Consider the following 17,815-nt stretch of genomic DNA (forward strand, 5'->3'; position numbering starts at 1 on the left):
GAAGTTTATTTTATGGCTTGGTAAAGCAATTTATAATTCTGATGAACTATGAAGTATTTCATTATTCTATATTACCATTGTCCTTTGGTTTAAATGAGAGTTCTGTTGGCAATTTAAGCCATTGACAGTAATGTCTCAATTTTTGTAAAATGTCTCCATTTTATCTTGGACTGGAGATGTTGTTAGTTGCCAGTCATTGAATATATATACTTTATTCTGAAACAGAGTAACCTGGTAACTTATGAGAGCCAAGATGGGAACAGATGGAGTTGAATGACATAAAAATGTTAAATATAATAAAAATGTACATAAGCTGCTTATAATTACTAGAGCAAGAAATAGCATTAAGACTTCAACCACATGACAGCTTCCCAACATAAAGTACATTTGACACTCACTTGCATTTAAAGAGGGTTAAAAATCTTCTGTTTATTTAACAGAAGATTGTATTTCCATGACAGGTAAAGAACTATAAGGGTTCCCTGTAGATGTTTACCATGGAGTCTGAACTTGACATCCCAGGCTGTGGTTAGGATTATTGCATTATTTTAGTCTCCAAACCAAGGATGCTAGCACTGCTTTTTGGTGCTCTTCTTTGTGTTGCTCATTGGTCTTTGAGAAACAGAGATGCCTCACATGCTATCATTATTGTGGCTTTTCTTCTCTACTGAATCTTCTGTATTGGCTCTCTAAGAAGACTTCAGGTAGAGTATTTCAGGCAACTCTGTGGTATTTACAATTCCTATCTGCTGTGATCACACAAGGACCCAAGCAACCACACACATGCTCAGGCAGTTCCTTAAAATATATCAAAATGCAGCAAATAACATTCGTACATCCAAGATCAGTACTGCCCACAAAGACATTGCACAATCTATGAACATGTAGTGAAAGAGAGCTGATGAAAACAAAATAAAGCTATGAAATTGTTATATTGTGAGCTTTATTCTGGAAGCAGACTGGAGGAATGCTCTTTTTTTCCAAATACTGAAAATTGTAAGTAGAAGACAACAAGGCAAAAAACTAGATTCCCCTTACTCCTTGTAATCCAGCCAATGCATTGCAAGAGCTACATGGCACAAAACCCTGTTCCAGATATGCTGGATTTTAACCTGCTATCCTGTGCAGCAAGTCTTTAACTTCCAGTATTTTTGTCTGCTTTTTCTCAGAATAGCAAGGCTCCAAACAGTGAACAGAGATGACTGTTTATTAAAAATAAAAATATGAATATTTTAGATTAAACATCTTAGTCTGTGTCCTGGTTTCAACTGGGATAGAGTTAATTTTCTTCCTAGTAGCTGGTATAGTGCTGTGTTTTGGATTTAGGATGAGAATAATATTGATAACACACCAATGTTTTAGTTGTTGCTAAGTAGTGTTTACACCAGTCAAGGACTTTTCAGCTTCTCATGCCCTGCTAGCAAGAAGCTGGGAGGGAGCACAGCCAGGACAGCTGACTCAAACTGTCCAAAGGGCTATTCCATACCATATGGTGTCATGGTCAGTCTATAACTGGGAGGAGCTGGCCAGATGGCAGGGCGATCACTGCTTGGGAACTGGCTGGGCATTGGTCAGCGGGTGGTGAGCAATTGCATTGTGCATCACTTATTTTGTATTATTATTATTATTATTATTATTATTATTATTATTGTTGTTGTTGTTGTTGTTGTTGTTATTATTATATTTTCCCTTCCTTTTCTGTCTTATTAAACTGGCTTTATTTCAACCCACGGATTTTACTTTTTTTTTTTTTCTGATTCTCTCCCCCATCCCACTGCGGGGGGGAGTAAGCGAACAGCTGTGTGGTGTTTAGCCACCTGCCAGGTTAAACCACAACAGTCTTCAAAGTAGCTTTAACTTTTACATTAATTAATATTTTATATTGTGTATATTAAAAACAAAAGCATTGCTCTTCTTTTTCCTTTTTATTTTTATGTTTCAGAGGACAACTTGTTCACCAATATTTAAATTAAAATAATATCCATAAGATTATGGAAAAAGAAGAAAAAAATAATGGTAGAATACACTGCATATCTTTACTGTTCAAAGCAGGATGAGAGTTTGTCTTTCTCATTAGTACTGCCCTACCTCAGCATATGGATGTAGCAGGTAGATGTTGGAAAACATGATATACTGCATACTGAATCTACCCCTTATTTTTAATGATGGAGATAATTTCTATGGTTCTTTCTGTCTGTTACCTATAGCTATCTCCTTTAAAAACAGTATTTCTATTATTTTTATAGGTTTCTTGAAGCAAAAAGTAAAAGCTCTGTGACTGCATTCTTATGGCTTGTGATTAATGATTTAGCCTTTAGTTAGTCTATGGGATCTGTTCTCTTACTGCTTTATTCTGTGTGGTGGTGGTAAGTTTCAATGTGTAATAGTATCATAAATAACTGTTTCTTGCCAACCACAAAAAGAAGAAACTGATATATGTGGTTTAAACTTGCCCAGTTAAAATGAAGGGTATCATCAGAAATCTTTCCCTCAAGGTAGGTGGTCTTTCTAGTAAAGAAATGTAAAAATTTAACTCAAACCCATTTATAGCCAACATAACTTTTTCCTGGTAATTGTCACGCTTTCCAAGCTGTACTGTCTTTGCATCTCCTAAATTGTCTTTCGTATCAGTCACATTTCTCCTTTGGCTCCTTTGGCTCTGCTATTAGTCATGTTTTCAGTAACTCTTTTTAAAGAAAATAGTGAAGAAATTTTAAAGTAAATTTAAAATATAAGAAAAAAAACCTTCTTGCTCCTTCTATTCCCTTAAAGACTGTTTTCTACAGTAGTTCATACTCTGAATCTCTCACTTCCTGAGAAAGCCCTCTCTGCTCTGTTGTTCTTCAGTCTGTTGCCTGTTGTTCTTCAGTCTGTTGCTGATCGGTCAACAGCATCTGAATCATCAGAACAGACATTGTTATCCTGTTGTTAAATGACACAGGATTGTAGGGCTGGGTAATGACATTTACAGTGTTCATTTGGCATCAAACAGAATGGGAGACTTGGAGAACTTCTGTAGTACAAGAGTGTCACAGGGCTTCCTGGTAATAGAGGACCACTGCTGCTGCTTGCCTTGACTTCTTAGTGATCCCAAGAGCTCCTTCGCTTCTGGAGATAAACTCATTAACTTGCTTTGTAAACAAAATCTCTTTAGCTTCATGTCCTATTTCTTCTCAATAAAGTAATTCTGAGATATGATATAGGAAAGGGGGCCATCTTTAAGTAACTGTGAGGACAGTTTACCTGTCAGAGTGGGGAAATGTATGAGCTGGTGGGTGCCTTACCCTCCTTACTCTGCAATTTTTATTAGATACTTCATGAGCAGGTTTTGTTCCAGTGTAATCAATGAATCAATGTCTTACTGCAATACAAGGAAAAGCAAAGAAGACACAAAACTCTTTCCTACTCTTTAATGTAACAGTGCAATTTTATTAATCAGAAAAGAGATATCAGTGAAGAATCACACTCAAAACTCTAAGATAAATGATGAATCTCTCTCCCCCCCCTCCCCCCCCATCAGATTAAGTTCTTAAAAGCTCATTACTCTGTCATCTGTGCTGACTCTATAAACTGCCAGGATGTCTAAAGCTTAGGAGGAATTTATTTCTTTAGGTTATTTTACTGTAAATTTGCCTTCTGATAAGCTGTGACAGCTTCAAAAGTATAAATATGAGGAATGTTTTCTTTGACTGGCAGAAAGCTCAGTGGTTAATGTATGTGTTCAAAGTGCAAATTCATTGTAACAAAGTTTTCGCCACCAAATATTTAAAGTTAACTTTCTTGCATACATTTAATTTTTTAAAGACGTCCCATTTTTCTCTGTGCTTTTAAAAGAAATAGGCATTCTAAACAGCACTTTACATTCTTTACTATGTTAAAAGTCCATTGTATTATCACTTTGCTCTCAGATACTTCCATCTCAAATAGTCAAGTTACACAGGTGCTCATCTGTTTAACTTGTACCATCTGATATGATACAGCCCCCCCAAATTTTTTGTATTAAGTAAGCTCTTGTTATAACTGCATGGATAAGCCTGATTCTTGAATTATCATCCTTTAAAATTAAGTACAAATTACTGATTTTCCTTAAATGTAGGAGCCTTTTGCTGTCAAATTTTACATGTTTTTATATGTACTTAGCATTTTCCTTACATTTTTGCATGTATTTTTTAAAACACATGTCTGTACAAAACTTGTGAGAAAGAAGGCTCATAGCATTGTTTCTTAAATCAAAACATAGCTAACTAGGGAACTGTTACATATCATAACTAAAGTTTTTTGTGCCAGCAAACAAAGACTTGCTACAGGAAAAAAAAAACCAACTTATGAAGATTAGCCACTTATGAAAATGGCCACCATCCCATTGTTTACTGTGGGAACACAGCCAATTTGTCTTCTGAAAAGAGGCCAATCTTGTTTGCTGTCAGGCTGTCAACAGTGCCATGGTCAAGCAAACACTGGAGGGGGCTGGAGACACAATGACACTGCCTGCCAGAGCAGGCAGCTGGTACAGTTAGGGGAATTCGCCAGGTAATGTATTTGTATTTAGGTTACACTATATTTATTTCAGAAACAAGCTACATCAGTGTTTATGTATAAATTTATCAGTTTTAGCCCATTCCCCTAGAAGGTCACACTTTACAGCACTGGAGTCTATGCTAATGTGTTCTCGAGGTTCAGGAGACACGTGGTGGCAATAGAAAAGCCTCCAGACCAGAATAACTGCCCGTTAAGTGCCTCTGTCACCTCTTATGAAGATGCTCTTCAGAGATCCCACTGAGTTAGCACCACCAGTGCTTCCCAGAGATAAAGTTGTCTGAGCCTCATGATTAGTGTGTGCTGTAAGGGCATGATTGCCTGCCTTGAGGAGAGGCTCAGATATCAGCTATTCTGTTGCACTTCCAGCAAGGACCCCTGGTAACAAAGGTGCCATGAAGGCAGATATGTTTTGTAGGCAGCCTGACATCAACCTGATTTAAAATGGCCCATAAGTGGCAGTAGACACCCTAAGTGTTGGATACAGGGAAACATCTAGAAAGATTTACAAATCATTCTTAGGGCTGTCCTATCAAGTACAATCTGGAGCCAGGTCTTATGACTGCATACTAAGCAGTACCTGGCGATCTAAGAGATGTTAAAGCTCTGCCTGCCTTGTAATCCAAAGGTACAATGCAATGTGGCTAAGTATACACAAGCCATCTTTCATCAGTTAGTTTCAGCTGCAGCTCCAGAGTTTCATCAGAAGAGGTGGAAGTACACCCTATGTGTTCTGGTTGAACTGAACACTGCTGTGTCTTCAGAGCTATCAGTACCTGAGGAGGAGTGACTGAAGATAGGTTGAGTATGTCTACATGCAGAAATTATGCTCCCAGTTACAAAGTAGACAATTTGAAAGTGAAAAATTATTAAGGCGGCAGTTGTTAGGCCAAAAAACCTTTTGCACACATTTTCTTCCTAGGTTATTTGCTATGAATGTTTCATTCTGTCACTCATCAGTCCTCTGTGTTTGAATGAAATCCTGATTTTTGATTAACAACAAAACCAGTAACATTTGCTGACTAAGGACAACATAATCAGGCATGCAAAATTGGACCAGTTTTGCTGAGAAATACCAGCATCCTGGATGATCTCCACAGGAATTTGGATCCTAGACTTAAAGACCTTATGTTAGCAGCATATGCCAATGCTATGGATTGAAGAAGGGTGTTGTAATCAAATGGCCACTCGGTAACTGTGCTATAGAGTTTCTAGAACACTAGTAACTAAAATCTTGATTTTTTTTCCTTTCCCCAGCTGTTATTCCTCCCAGTTGGTCAGTGGTTTCTTCCTTCACCTGCTGGTTAGTTTGTGTTCAACAAAAAGCATTAGGAAAAAATATTCAAACTGTGAGTTTTTTCCCTCCTCCATTTTCTCAGGTCATTTTTTTTCTGTTTACAGAGCTCACTGAGCAAAGAAACAAACAAGCAAACAAACAAAATCAACAACAAATAAAAGTCCAGACCACCTTCCTTTGACAAAATAGCTGCACTGTTGTTTTGGCCCATATGCTGAGTAGGTCATAATTTTTTTATTGTGGAAAGCAAAGTGCAGTAATATACTATGAAGTACAAGAGAAGAAGAGGAGCACAGTGTGACCTTTGGCAACAGCCTTCCTTCCATCCCCATCAGAATCTGAATGGAAACTATATCAACATTGAGGTCTTTGAAACCATCTGAGCAAAACAAATCTTGGGAAGAATGCGGTATGACAGGAGCTTCTGTAGGAGCTTGTACAGGAGATGCTCAGAGAAGCTTGGCCCCCACTGTATACTGCAGATTACTCTGAGACTGGATTGAGTATATTGCATTTGCAGCTTAGAAGAAAATTAATTAATAATTCATTATTTAATAATTAATTAATAATTCACAAATAATTCATAATGAAGTTTCCCATTCCTGTTTTACTTACACAAATTTTGCTTCAGCTTTGTAACTTTGAATTACATGCTTAGAAGGGATGATAGAAAGAGAAAATGTGCTGTAAGACTTCCTATGCTGCCTTCCACTACCTTGAACTTGGTCTCAGTCTGTAGAGCTCTGCTGCATCAACCCAGCTCCCCAGCCTCTGCTGCATTGCCAGTGGGAAGCCTTCAAGATAGCTCCACGAGCACATACTAGTCTTAACTTGTTGAGCCTTCACAGACTGTCATAGGCTGATGGAAGTGATAGCAGGGTAGCTAGCTCACCCAAGCTAGTTTAATAACTTGTGAATAAGGCAAGCTGAACACTGCCCTAAATTAGAAGGAGCAGTGCCTGCTGATCAAGGGCACTCATTATACTCCTTTTTTTCATGCTGGCAAGGTGGCACATGGAATGCACTGCATATGGACTGCAATTTTTTTAAACAATGCTGACTCTGTCTCCCTTTTCTTCCCCCTGTTCACGCTCTCTGTAGTGATACACATTAAAAAGGACTTGAAAGTGTAGCTTTACTAATTCATATACACACAGGTATACCTGCTGCTTTTAATCTACCTAAACAGTTTCTTCCTTAGAGAAAACTACTTACCTGTTTTCATTCATGGACGTGGGATTTTAATATTGCACCTGAAAACAAAAGACTTTTAAAGACAACTCAGGAAATATTGTTACAGAAAGGCAATGGTCACCCAAATACTGCTATGTTCAAAAAGTGGGATAGCCTGTAAATGTGGGGTTTATTGATTACAGTAGTGCTGGTAACAGGCAGTATTGGATAACAAACACACGGAGCACATCAGAGGAAGAGTTTGCAGCCTCCACATTATTTTTCACTGGGTGCCTGTTCATTGTAAATATGAACATACTAAGTTTTTCAGTGTTTGAACTGTTTGATAAACAAAGATAATACGTATCTATTGGCTGCTGTAAGCTGAAGTGAAATTGGAATAATTATCAAAGAAGATTCCATTGCAACTGGACAGTTAATATTATATGTAAATGTGAAATACATAACTTTAAATGCATTTTCACTTTATTTGCAAATCTGGATTGGAGGTGTATTCTGTATTAACTGAACACTGCAATGGAAATAGCACCACAGTATCCTTAAAAGCTTTGTTCTAATTTTGTCTTGCTAAAAAAAAGTGATTAAGAGAGGCTCAACTGATCTGGAAGAAAATAAGTCTTGCCTTAAAAATCCAAGTGGAAGTCAGATTTATCTGAATCTATTGGTACTGTGCTTTTCAAGTCCTGATAAATTACTTTTCCTACAAAGCTTCCTGACATTAGTCTTCTTTATGGGAGGTACAATGTTACATCATTAAAACATCAGCTCCTGCTGGGAGCTGCATTCAATGCTTTGGAATGATGTAAGAAATAGGTGTTTTTTAAAAGCTGTTTTTAGTCAGTTATTTACTAAGTAAGAATATATTTAGGTATCAATGGCAATTAATCATTGAAGTTTTTTTTCTTTTAATTAAAACTCACACTTTAAAACACTAAATCAAGACAAGTCGTTCTGAAGAGGAACACTTTGTCCCTCACATTTCCTACCAGGCACAGATATTTTCAAGACTCTCCAAACAGTAGGAAGTCTTTCTTCTAATCTGTTAACTTTATGCACTTCAACATCAAAGCACCGCATGTGGGCTATGGACCAAACTGATGTCATGACACTACAATTACTAGGCTTTTGTAAATTTTAGGTTAGACCTGATTTTATTTATTTATTTTTAAAAGATGTTTATTTCCCATTTGGAGGTAGTATAAGTAAACAAAATATCTGTCAAGGAATTCTTTGAGCTGACTGTAAATCAGGAAAACTTTTAAGCCATTGTTATCTATCATTAACTACATATTTGAACAGTCATGAAATTTCACAATTTATCCAGTAATTTACCCCCAAATTTACCCCATAAAGGACTTGGAAGGAGCCTTTTGTCATATACGTACTGTGAGGGAAGCAAAAGAAGAAAAGTTGTCTTTATCATTTTTATGGAAATCTGAAAATAAAAGAAAAAAATGCTAGAAAGTACTTTCTCAGTAGATTACCACATGGCTGAGGAAACGTCAAACACTTGCCAGTAACAGAAGGCTTGGACCTTCTTCAGTGACTTGTACCACCCATAGGGAATTTACCTGTTTTCACTCCGAACAGCCAGAATCTTCAGCTGAGAAATGCAACAAAAGGTCTCAGGTCTTTGAAATGGGATGTTAGAACTTTCCGAAATCACTGTCCTCAGACCAGTCTTATCTGCAAGACAGAATGAAAGAACTTTCCAGCAAAGGGTAATGGAAATTTGTCGTTGGCTTTTGGCAAATCAGGTCTGTTCCTCAATGGTAAAAATAATGATTTTTTAAAAAATTTTGATTATGTTCTAATTGGAAAGATAATATAACAGGAAATATTTTTAAACCTTTTGCTGTATACTTCATCAGTCTGCCTCTCATATCAGGAAAAAATTTCCAAATTTCATTGCTGGAAACTAGATAATTTTATTCTTGATTTTACTTTCTTTCTACCTAGATGCAAAGCAAAAGCTTTGCACAAGCTTTCTACCAAATACAAAGCCAGAAAAGTGCAGAAGCAAAAACAAGCTAACAAAAAAACCCCAAACCATTGCAAGTAGTGAAAGCATAAAATCAAACAACCTTAGTGAGAAAAAACACGTGTAACATTGAATTAATTTTCTCACTAGAGATCTAGGGAATTGAGATTGGCCTTGTACTAGGATCATATCCAATATCAAGACGAAAGTATGGCTGAGAAATAAAAAAGAATTAAGGTAGTTTGGGAAAAAAGAAGCACACATGGAACTTTAATCTAATGAACTGTTCAAAGTTGAGATTAAGTAACTGTAAATGAGGGTATCATCTGCTTTTATGCTAGAGAATACCTCAGTTGTATTATCAATTCTTATTCTACAGAAAGTAAACCAATATTCCATCTCATTCTTAAAAAACATGGACTTGTATTTTCGAGAGAGTATTTAAGATTAGTAAATATTCTTTCTCTAGGAACCATTAGCTGTGTAACACCCCTCAGTCACACTGACAAATATATCTTGAGTAAAACTGTCAAAAAATTGCAAAAAAGTAGTAACAGGTTTTCTAATATCCCTCATTTTCTAAACCTTGCCTGTATTTATGACAGTAAATGCATGTATTTATCAAATTGGCAGGCACTGAAAGTACTTTAAAAGAATGTTCTCTCTCATACTTTATGAAAGCTTCAAAGTGATCTGTAATAGATGGATGTGCAGTTAGTCAAATGAACAATAATAGACTCATTGCTGTAGTGCATCTGCAGGGAAGAAGCAGAAAATCAGTATGAATATGTTAATCACCATAAGGAATTCAAATATTGAATTTTATATTTTGAAAACTGATTATAAAAAAGTGACAAAGGTGCCACTAAATTCTGTGTTTTTTCCTCTGAGACTGTAAGAAGAATTGCAGTCTGTTTAGTTTATTTAGTAATGGTAGTATCAACTGTATACATTTTTTTATCTTAATTAAGTTTTATTTTGCTGACACACTATTACGGGAGTCATCTGAGTAGAACTGGATTTTGTGATTATGGTTTTTTTCTTCATACTGGATAGGGTCACTTTATTTTTTTTAATTCATCCCACATGACTGAGCTCTAGAAACAAAAGCAGTCTCACCTCTTAACATAACTTTTTTATCCCCCCCTGCTTCTTTTCTCTTTACAAAGTAAGATAGATAGGTGGAAGGGCAAATAGATGAGCAACCCCACAGATGGCTGTTCAATCCTTACTTTTATCAACGTGTTAAAAAATATTAAATAGTTGTTGTATGTTGACTGTTGTGGTTTTTTAACATTGTTTTTGAAAAACTACTAGGAGCACCAAAAATATAAAGGGAATTATGAAGGGAGATAGGAAAAGAAAAGACATGAGAAAACACAGCTGAAGAAAGATGAGGAATTAAGAACCAAGAACAGACACATTTTGTCAGAGCAGTAACCAGTGTTTAAAACCACACTGAAATTAGAAGTCCACTGATTTCAAAATAGAAGGATCATGGAAAAGTTAAAGAAGATGATATTTTGGTAAAAACTTTGACATTTGTTTGTTGTATTACAGGTGTAGCTGTTCTAATTTAGACCTGATATGAGGGGAATATGGGTTTAAATCTAGAAAAGTTTTGGATGTGTCTGTACTTCATAACGGAACACACTGTAAAGATACATAAGCTATTGCTGGTCCAAGCTAGTATATGTACATGATTCAGTGAGCACTATGCAAAGATAATGGTTTAATCTGGAAATTAAACCATGAAACCAGTTAAACCAGATTAAGCATTCTCACAGAGTCACATCTGGTATAATATTCCCTCTTGCTACAAAAAGGCTAAGAAGATCCTAGAGTACCATAGACAAAGTATTTTTAGTATAGAGGAGAAAGTGGTATTATCGTTATGGCTAATTTAGGAAAAGACATCAAAAAGTCTTGCCTTCCTAAGATATCAGACAAAGGCTTGATACCATTTTATAAGTACCTAAATATCAGAGGAACTAAAAGGATTTGTTAGTACAGGATTACATTGTTATAAATCAAGTCAACCTGAACTGAAAATTAGAAAAATAATCATCCAAATAATGAAGATCTGGAATAGTCTGTCAATTAAAATAGTAAGGCAAGCAGCCTTAATTGTTTTAGGTAAAGGCTTGGCGTTTTTATGGGCAGGACTGCAGAAATGGAAAATTATGCCTGTGTCATGAGTGCTTGTGTATTTTACATATTGATATCTCCATGGGGGATCAAAAACAGAATGAAGAGGATATACTTTTGTTTTCACCAGTTTTATATTAACCCTATGCTTCAGGGCTTTTACTAGTCACCAGCTGAAGCTAGAAAATATATTTTTCTCCCTTCATGCACAATTTAGTTTAAAAGTATGTATTCTGCAACACTGAAGGCTGCCTATACTAAAAACAAGATATGACACGGAAGGATTTGTGCATGTTCAGAGTGATATTTGAATCTCTCAGGCATCTGATACATTCTAGGTAATAGGTTCAGGTCATCCTTTTATGATTTGTGATGCACAGTTGGGAAATACAGCAATGAAGAAACAACAAAGTAAGATGCTTATTGCTATGGTGCCTGAGTTTGGGGACAAGGTTCAATAATCCTAGTGAGGTCTTCCAGTTCTGCATTGCCAAATCAGATGCAATACTGAATGATTATACTGCTTTTAGGTCTGGAGCTAGCACTGTCGCTGTTATGTTGAACGTTTCTGTGGTGTTTTCTTTAGCTCAGCATGTCCTCCTCACATAGCTAACAGTGATACTCTCAAAATACTCAGAGCTGTTGTATAGTCTTGTAGATGTCCAAACCTGCTCAGAATTTAAGATTATGTTGTATTGGGTTTGCGTGGCAACGTTTTGGTAGCAGGGGCGCTACAGGGGTGACTTCTGTGAGAAGCTGCTAGAAGATTCCCCTATGTCCAATAGAGCCAATGCCAGCTGGCTCCAAGACAGACCCACTGCTGGCCAAGGCTGAGCCAAGCAGTGACAGTGGTAGTGCCTCTGCGATAACATATTTAAGAAGGGGGAAAAACTGTTGTGCAACAACAGCAGCCAGAGGAGAGGAGTGAGAATATGTGAAACAACCCTGCAGACACCAAGGTCAGTGAAGAAGGAGGGGGAGAAGGTTCTCCAGGTGCCAGAGCAGACATTCCCCTGCAGCCCGTGGTGAAGACCATGGTGAGACAGGCTGTCCCCCTGCAGCCCATGGAGGTCCACGGTGGAGCAGATATCCACCTGCAGCCTGTGGAGGACCCCACACTGGAGCAGGTGGATGCCCGAAGGAGGCTGTGACCCCATGGGAAGCCTGTGCTGGAGCAGGCTCCTGGAAGGACCTGTGAACCTGTGGAAAGAGGAGCCTACACTGGAACAGGTTTGCTGGCAGGACTTGTAACCCTGTGGGGGACCCATGCTGGAGCAGTCTGTTCCTGAAGGACTGCACCCCGTGGAAGGGACCCACACTGGAGCAGTTAGTGAAGAACTGCAGCCTGTGGGAAGGACTCAGGTTGGAGAAGTTCATGGAGGACTGTCTCCCATGGGAGGGACCCCACAATGGAGCAGGGGAAGAGTGTGAGGAGTCCTCTCCCTGAGGAGGAAGGAGCAGCAGAGACAACATGTGATGAACTGATCACAACCCCCATTCCCCATCCCCCTGCACCGCTGGTGGGGAGTTAGTAGAGAAAATCAGGAGTAAAGTTAAGTCCGGGAAGAAGGGAGGGGTGGGGGGAAGGTGTTTTAATATTTGGTTTTTTATTTCTCATTATAGTACTCTGATTTGATTGGCAATAAATTAAATTAATTTCCCCAAGCTGAGTCTGTTTTGCCTGGGACGGTAACTGGTGAGTGATCTCGTCCTGTCCTTAACTCAACCCACAAGCCTTTTGTTACATTTTCTCTCCCCTGTCCAGCTGAGGTGGAGAGTGATAGAGCGTCTTTGGTGGGCACCTGGCATCCAGCCAGGGTCAACCCACAACATATGTATATAATGCAGGGCAGATCTCCCTCATGGTGTCATCACTCCTACTCTGGTCTCCTGCTCATCCGCTAAGGCAACCTCATTTTATGGTGCCATTTTTCCTGCCTGAAAACCTTGTGAGTTTTTGATGAAAACCAGCAGGGTAAGAAGATGTATGCAATGGGAAACCAATAGGATATATTTCAGATTCTAGATTGATATACCCTTGTAAGTCCTATAGTATGGACATAGCTGAAGGTTGTCTTGTGCATATGTGCTGTCACTAAGTCTTAAAATTGCATAGTTTCAAGTAATATGGTAACTACAGAAACTCTTACACTTAGGATTTTTTCTACCTATCTTGGGAGGGATTCTTGAAGTCTGAAAACAGCCACAAAAGTAACAAAAAATTCCGTATTTCAGGAATTGGTTGTGAGATCACTTTTTACCCATTCTCTCATCAATTCAGATGCCTTTTTAGGATGCAAAAGACTTGTTTTGATTCCCCCTCCAATAGGCTTGAAGCAAGAGCTTGAATCCAGAACTCATAGTGTGGTGCAGTGTTTTAATCATCAAGAGGCTGGATATTCTTAGATGTGTGTCAGTCTTTTAGAAGGCATTATGAAGTAGTAACTCAAGGAGTTATTTTAAATAGATTCTCCTGGTTCCAGAGCAAGAAAGGTAGGTGCTGATCTATAGAAAATAGCTTGGAAATGCTGTCACTATGGACACCTTCATGGTACTGGAAGAACTGAATGACACAAAAATCAACAGCCTTTTAAATACTGAGGGATGGATAAGCTTTCCTATTACAAAGAAACATCTGCAAACAAGTGGAAAGAGGATCTTAGTATATCTGGAGACATCACCTAATTTTTTTTTTAGTTTATAAGGGGAAGTATTAATCCCATTGTGCAAGGTAGTGGTTAGCTTTCACTTGAACAAGTCAGACCACCCTTTCTGGAGTAGGAGGCAGTAGTTGCTATAAGGCAGAGAGAATTAGCCTATTTATGAAGATTTAAGCAATGGTGGATTTAACCAAGGCTGAAGAGCTAGCTAAACACTGGCTGAGGGAGAAGTTGAGTGCTTTCTGTAAACCTGTGGAGTAGGCAGAAAGAGAGACTAATACTAAAGATGGGAAAGAAGCTGTTAGAACAAAAAAATGGTCAGAACAAAATGGTATAAACTATAGATGACTATTCAGGCTGGAAGTGTAATGAAGAACAAGGTTTTGAAACAGCCATCATACAGGAACGGAGTAATACATGTAAGAAAATTCAACTTGAATACAGGTAACAAAACAATTTAGGGATACAGTGATAATTAAAAGATTGGACTCAGTGACCCATTACATCTCTGTTATTAACTTTTTCCATGTTGTGAATAGTATTTGTTGTTTAGCTAGGCTTGAGGATCCCACAAGATGGTAGGACACTTAAAATTTGTGTATTGATGTCCTCAATATTAAAGTGTGGTTATGAGCCATGTAGATGCAGCCCTTGCTGTCATTGCCATAGATAGCTCTAGATATCCTTTCATTACTTTGTTAGCTCCACAGTGTGTTTAGATCCCCTGCTAGTCATGTGCCTGTAAGTATGCCTTAAAGATTATTCTCTCAGGTATGACTTTCCAACATCATAATTTCTTTCATCACTAATCATTTCTAGAGCACTTCAATGAGCTTTATTGAGGCTTATGGAGTTAAAATGAGACCTATCATAAGTAACTTCACAAGACTGTGAATTTTTCACTCTAACTGATTTTTTTTAAAGCTTTGTCCATCAGGTAAATAATAAAAATACAGTACTATATGTACTGATATCCTTTTTTGTCATAGTTATTAAAAAATAACTCAATAAAAATACAATATAAAGCAGCTGCATAAAGGAAGATTTAGGGAACTGAAATATATAAGTAATGTAGAATCTAAATCCCATTTCATAAAAATGAAGTTGGAATTAAGATACCAAACTTGTTTTTTTTCCTCCTGAACTGTGTTACATTTCCAGAATAGGCATTCATGTTTGCATTTCAGATGTTGACAAGTATGTACGTCATTTGCCTATGTTCTGCTACTGTAATGGCCAGCACAGTCTAAAGACTGGAACTGTTCTTGTCTGTATTAGTGCTCCAGGTGGTCCTCAAATTGAAATGAATTATACTTGATAAAAATTTGCATATGATTTCTAAATTTAAGAATATCATTATTTTCTAAAATTGAAAGGCACATAGTTATTACTGAGGATTGGGAATGCTTTGCTAAAATCTAAATCTGCCACTGTTAAAATGGCAACTTTTGCTGTAGTATTTTTCTTTGTTTCCTTAAATATGTGTTTATATTAACCTAATGGCTAGATATCTCAATTGTCTGAAAAGATTCATGTTGCTTCAGAATATTAGCTCTTTACTAGAATCAAGAAAATATGAGTGTCTGACAAAATAAACTATTTCATAAGATGGAAAAAAAATTAAGGAATAAAATAGGGGGAGTTACATCTATAAAAATTCAGTTCTCTATTTATAGTTTTTGCTGCTGAATTAAGTTGAAAAAATATCATAATGCAACTCATGGTAGAATTGTTCAGTGAACTTAAACATTAACTAACATAGATATTTTTAGTTTGAGATTTTATAAATTTATCAAAGAAAGTAAAAACTACATTGAATGAATAATCAAAGGAAGCGAGAGCCTTAAAGGAAAAGCTGATTTAGCTGCTAATCAGGGACATACTTCTGTCAAATCAGCACACTTCAGCAATACAGGTAGCAGGTCTCTTGTCTTGATAACAGAAATCTTCCAAACACGTGACAGAGGATTCATAACAGAAATCAGTATTGTATACTTGCAGCTATGCTTTCTTTAATGGTATGTGCTTTAAACTAAATAAATCTAGGGAACAAGACAATTTTTTTTTTTTTATTGCTGGAAAACATTATCATAACTCACGCAAAATGTTAGAAATAAGCATTCAGTAAAGTAATGTATGCTGCTGAAGAATATGCTTTCATTAAAAGACAGAGCACCCTGTGGATCCAATCCCAAGGAACTTCAAACACTTTTTTTTCTAAATTAACTTTAGGCAATATTGAGAAAAGCACCCCCATACAGTCAAAGGAACTTTGCTTATACATTTTAGACTGAGTGAAACTGAAATAATCCATTGATCTTAGACTTGGCAACAGATAAAAACAATGATGTTATCAGCTTTCTTATAGTTACGGAACAGAACTGATAACCTTCTTATCTCATTTTTTTCCTGACAAATAGCATGAAAAAATTTATTTGGGCAGATTTTTCTAGCAAGATGAGTCTAGAACATGGATGTGGTTGAAGCCTTCATTTAGTATTCACAGTAAGTTATTTAGTTTCCTGGTTCCTAAAGGGGAACTTAGTATATATACTTTGTGGGTTAACATTGGCTAAAGGCCAAACTCCCACCCAGCTGCTCACTCCCCTCCTCAACAGGACAGGAGGAGAAAATATTATGAGAAAGCTTGTGGGTCGAGATAAAGGCAGGGAGATCACTTACCAGATACTGCCACAAGCAAAACAGACTTGACCTGGGGAAAATTAATTTGATTTATTAGCAATTAAAATAGGTTTGAGTGGTAAGAATCAAAAATAAACATTAAAATACCATCTTTCCTCCCCTGCTCCCAGACTTATGTTCATGCCTTCATTCTCAATCTCTCGTCCCACCCCCACCCCCCGCCCATTCTGCCCCAGAACAGCACAGGAGGATGGGGGCTGCAGTCAGTCCATAACAGCTCCTCTCTGCTGCTCCTCCCTCCTCGCACTTTTTCCCTTCTCTAACGTCCTTCCTGAAGCCACAATTCCTTCAGAAAATATCCACCTGTTCCAGCATGGGGTCCTCTCCACAGGCTGGAGGGGAATCTCTGCTCTGGCACTTGGAGCCCATCCTTCTTCTCTGACCTTGGGGTTTGTAAGGTTGTTTCTCACTCTTTTTGTTCACTGCTCCTCTCACCCTGTGGCATTTTCTGCCCTTACTTACATATGTTTTCCCAAGGCACCCCACCCGCGGCTGAGGGGCTCAGCCGTGTCCTCCAGTGGGTCCGTTGCAGAGGTGGCTGGAACTGGCCGTGTCAAGCACGGGGCAGCCCCAGCTTCTCCTTACAGAGGGCATCCCTGCAACCCCCTGCTGCCAAACCTGGGCTCCTGCACCCAGACCATGTACAAAACTGGGGTTTTAGTAAATAAGAATGTACTAATTTATCCAAGTAAAAAAAAAAAATCCTCATAAATGTATTCTTTTAGAATTTGTAATGCCAAACATAACCACAGGGTATATTAGCTCATAGTATTAGAAGGAGGAGTTGTTTATGCAGATGGCAAATTCAAGTCATTAATCAAAAATTATTAGGAAGTTTGAATTGTTTTCTTTCTTCTATCTGAACATCTGTTTTCACGTGACTATTCTTTCTGAAGCATCTACTTGCTCTGCTAAGTTAAGTATTCTGAAATCATCAGGTGCAGGAAAGAAACACAAAGGATCGAACTTTCTATAGGAGCTCAGATCACAGGCAGAAAAAAATATGCACTCACGCTGAAGCTGTTTTTTGATACAGTACGTGTCAGTGGGAGAATAAACAGGAAAGAACCAACTCTTATTTCTAGAGGGGACCCTGCCTGAGACTAAGTGAGTTTACATTATAAATGCAATGGTCAGGGCTAGCTAATAGGAAGAAGAGTCAGTCAAACTAGGGAACTTAATCAGTGTTAAGGCATTCACCTTAATCTGAACTGGTTGCAGAATTACCATGAGGCTTTGGCAAGCCTGCAGCTACCCCTGAGCAGTTTCCAGAAGCCACTCAGCTGGGGGCTAGGT

At 37.8% G+C, this 17,815-nt stretch overlaps 1 long non-coding RNA gene across 1 annotated transcript in view; it reads left to right on the plus strand.

Moving 5' to 3' along the window:
* The window catches only part of LOC140646975 (uncharacterized), a 154,549-nt gene that overhangs the window by 76,896 nt on the left and 59,838 nt on the right, over nucleotides 1-17,815 (plus strand). The gene's annotated exons all lie outside the window — the stretch shown is intronic.

This window comes from Ciconia boyciana, chromosome 2 (genome assembly GCF_034638445.1).
Source record: "Ciconia boyciana chromosome 2, ASM3463844v1, whole genome shotgun sequence".
NCBI classification, from domain to species: domain Eukaryota; kingdom Metazoa; phylum Chordata; class Aves; order Ciconiiformes; family Ciconiidae; genus Ciconia; species Ciconia boyciana.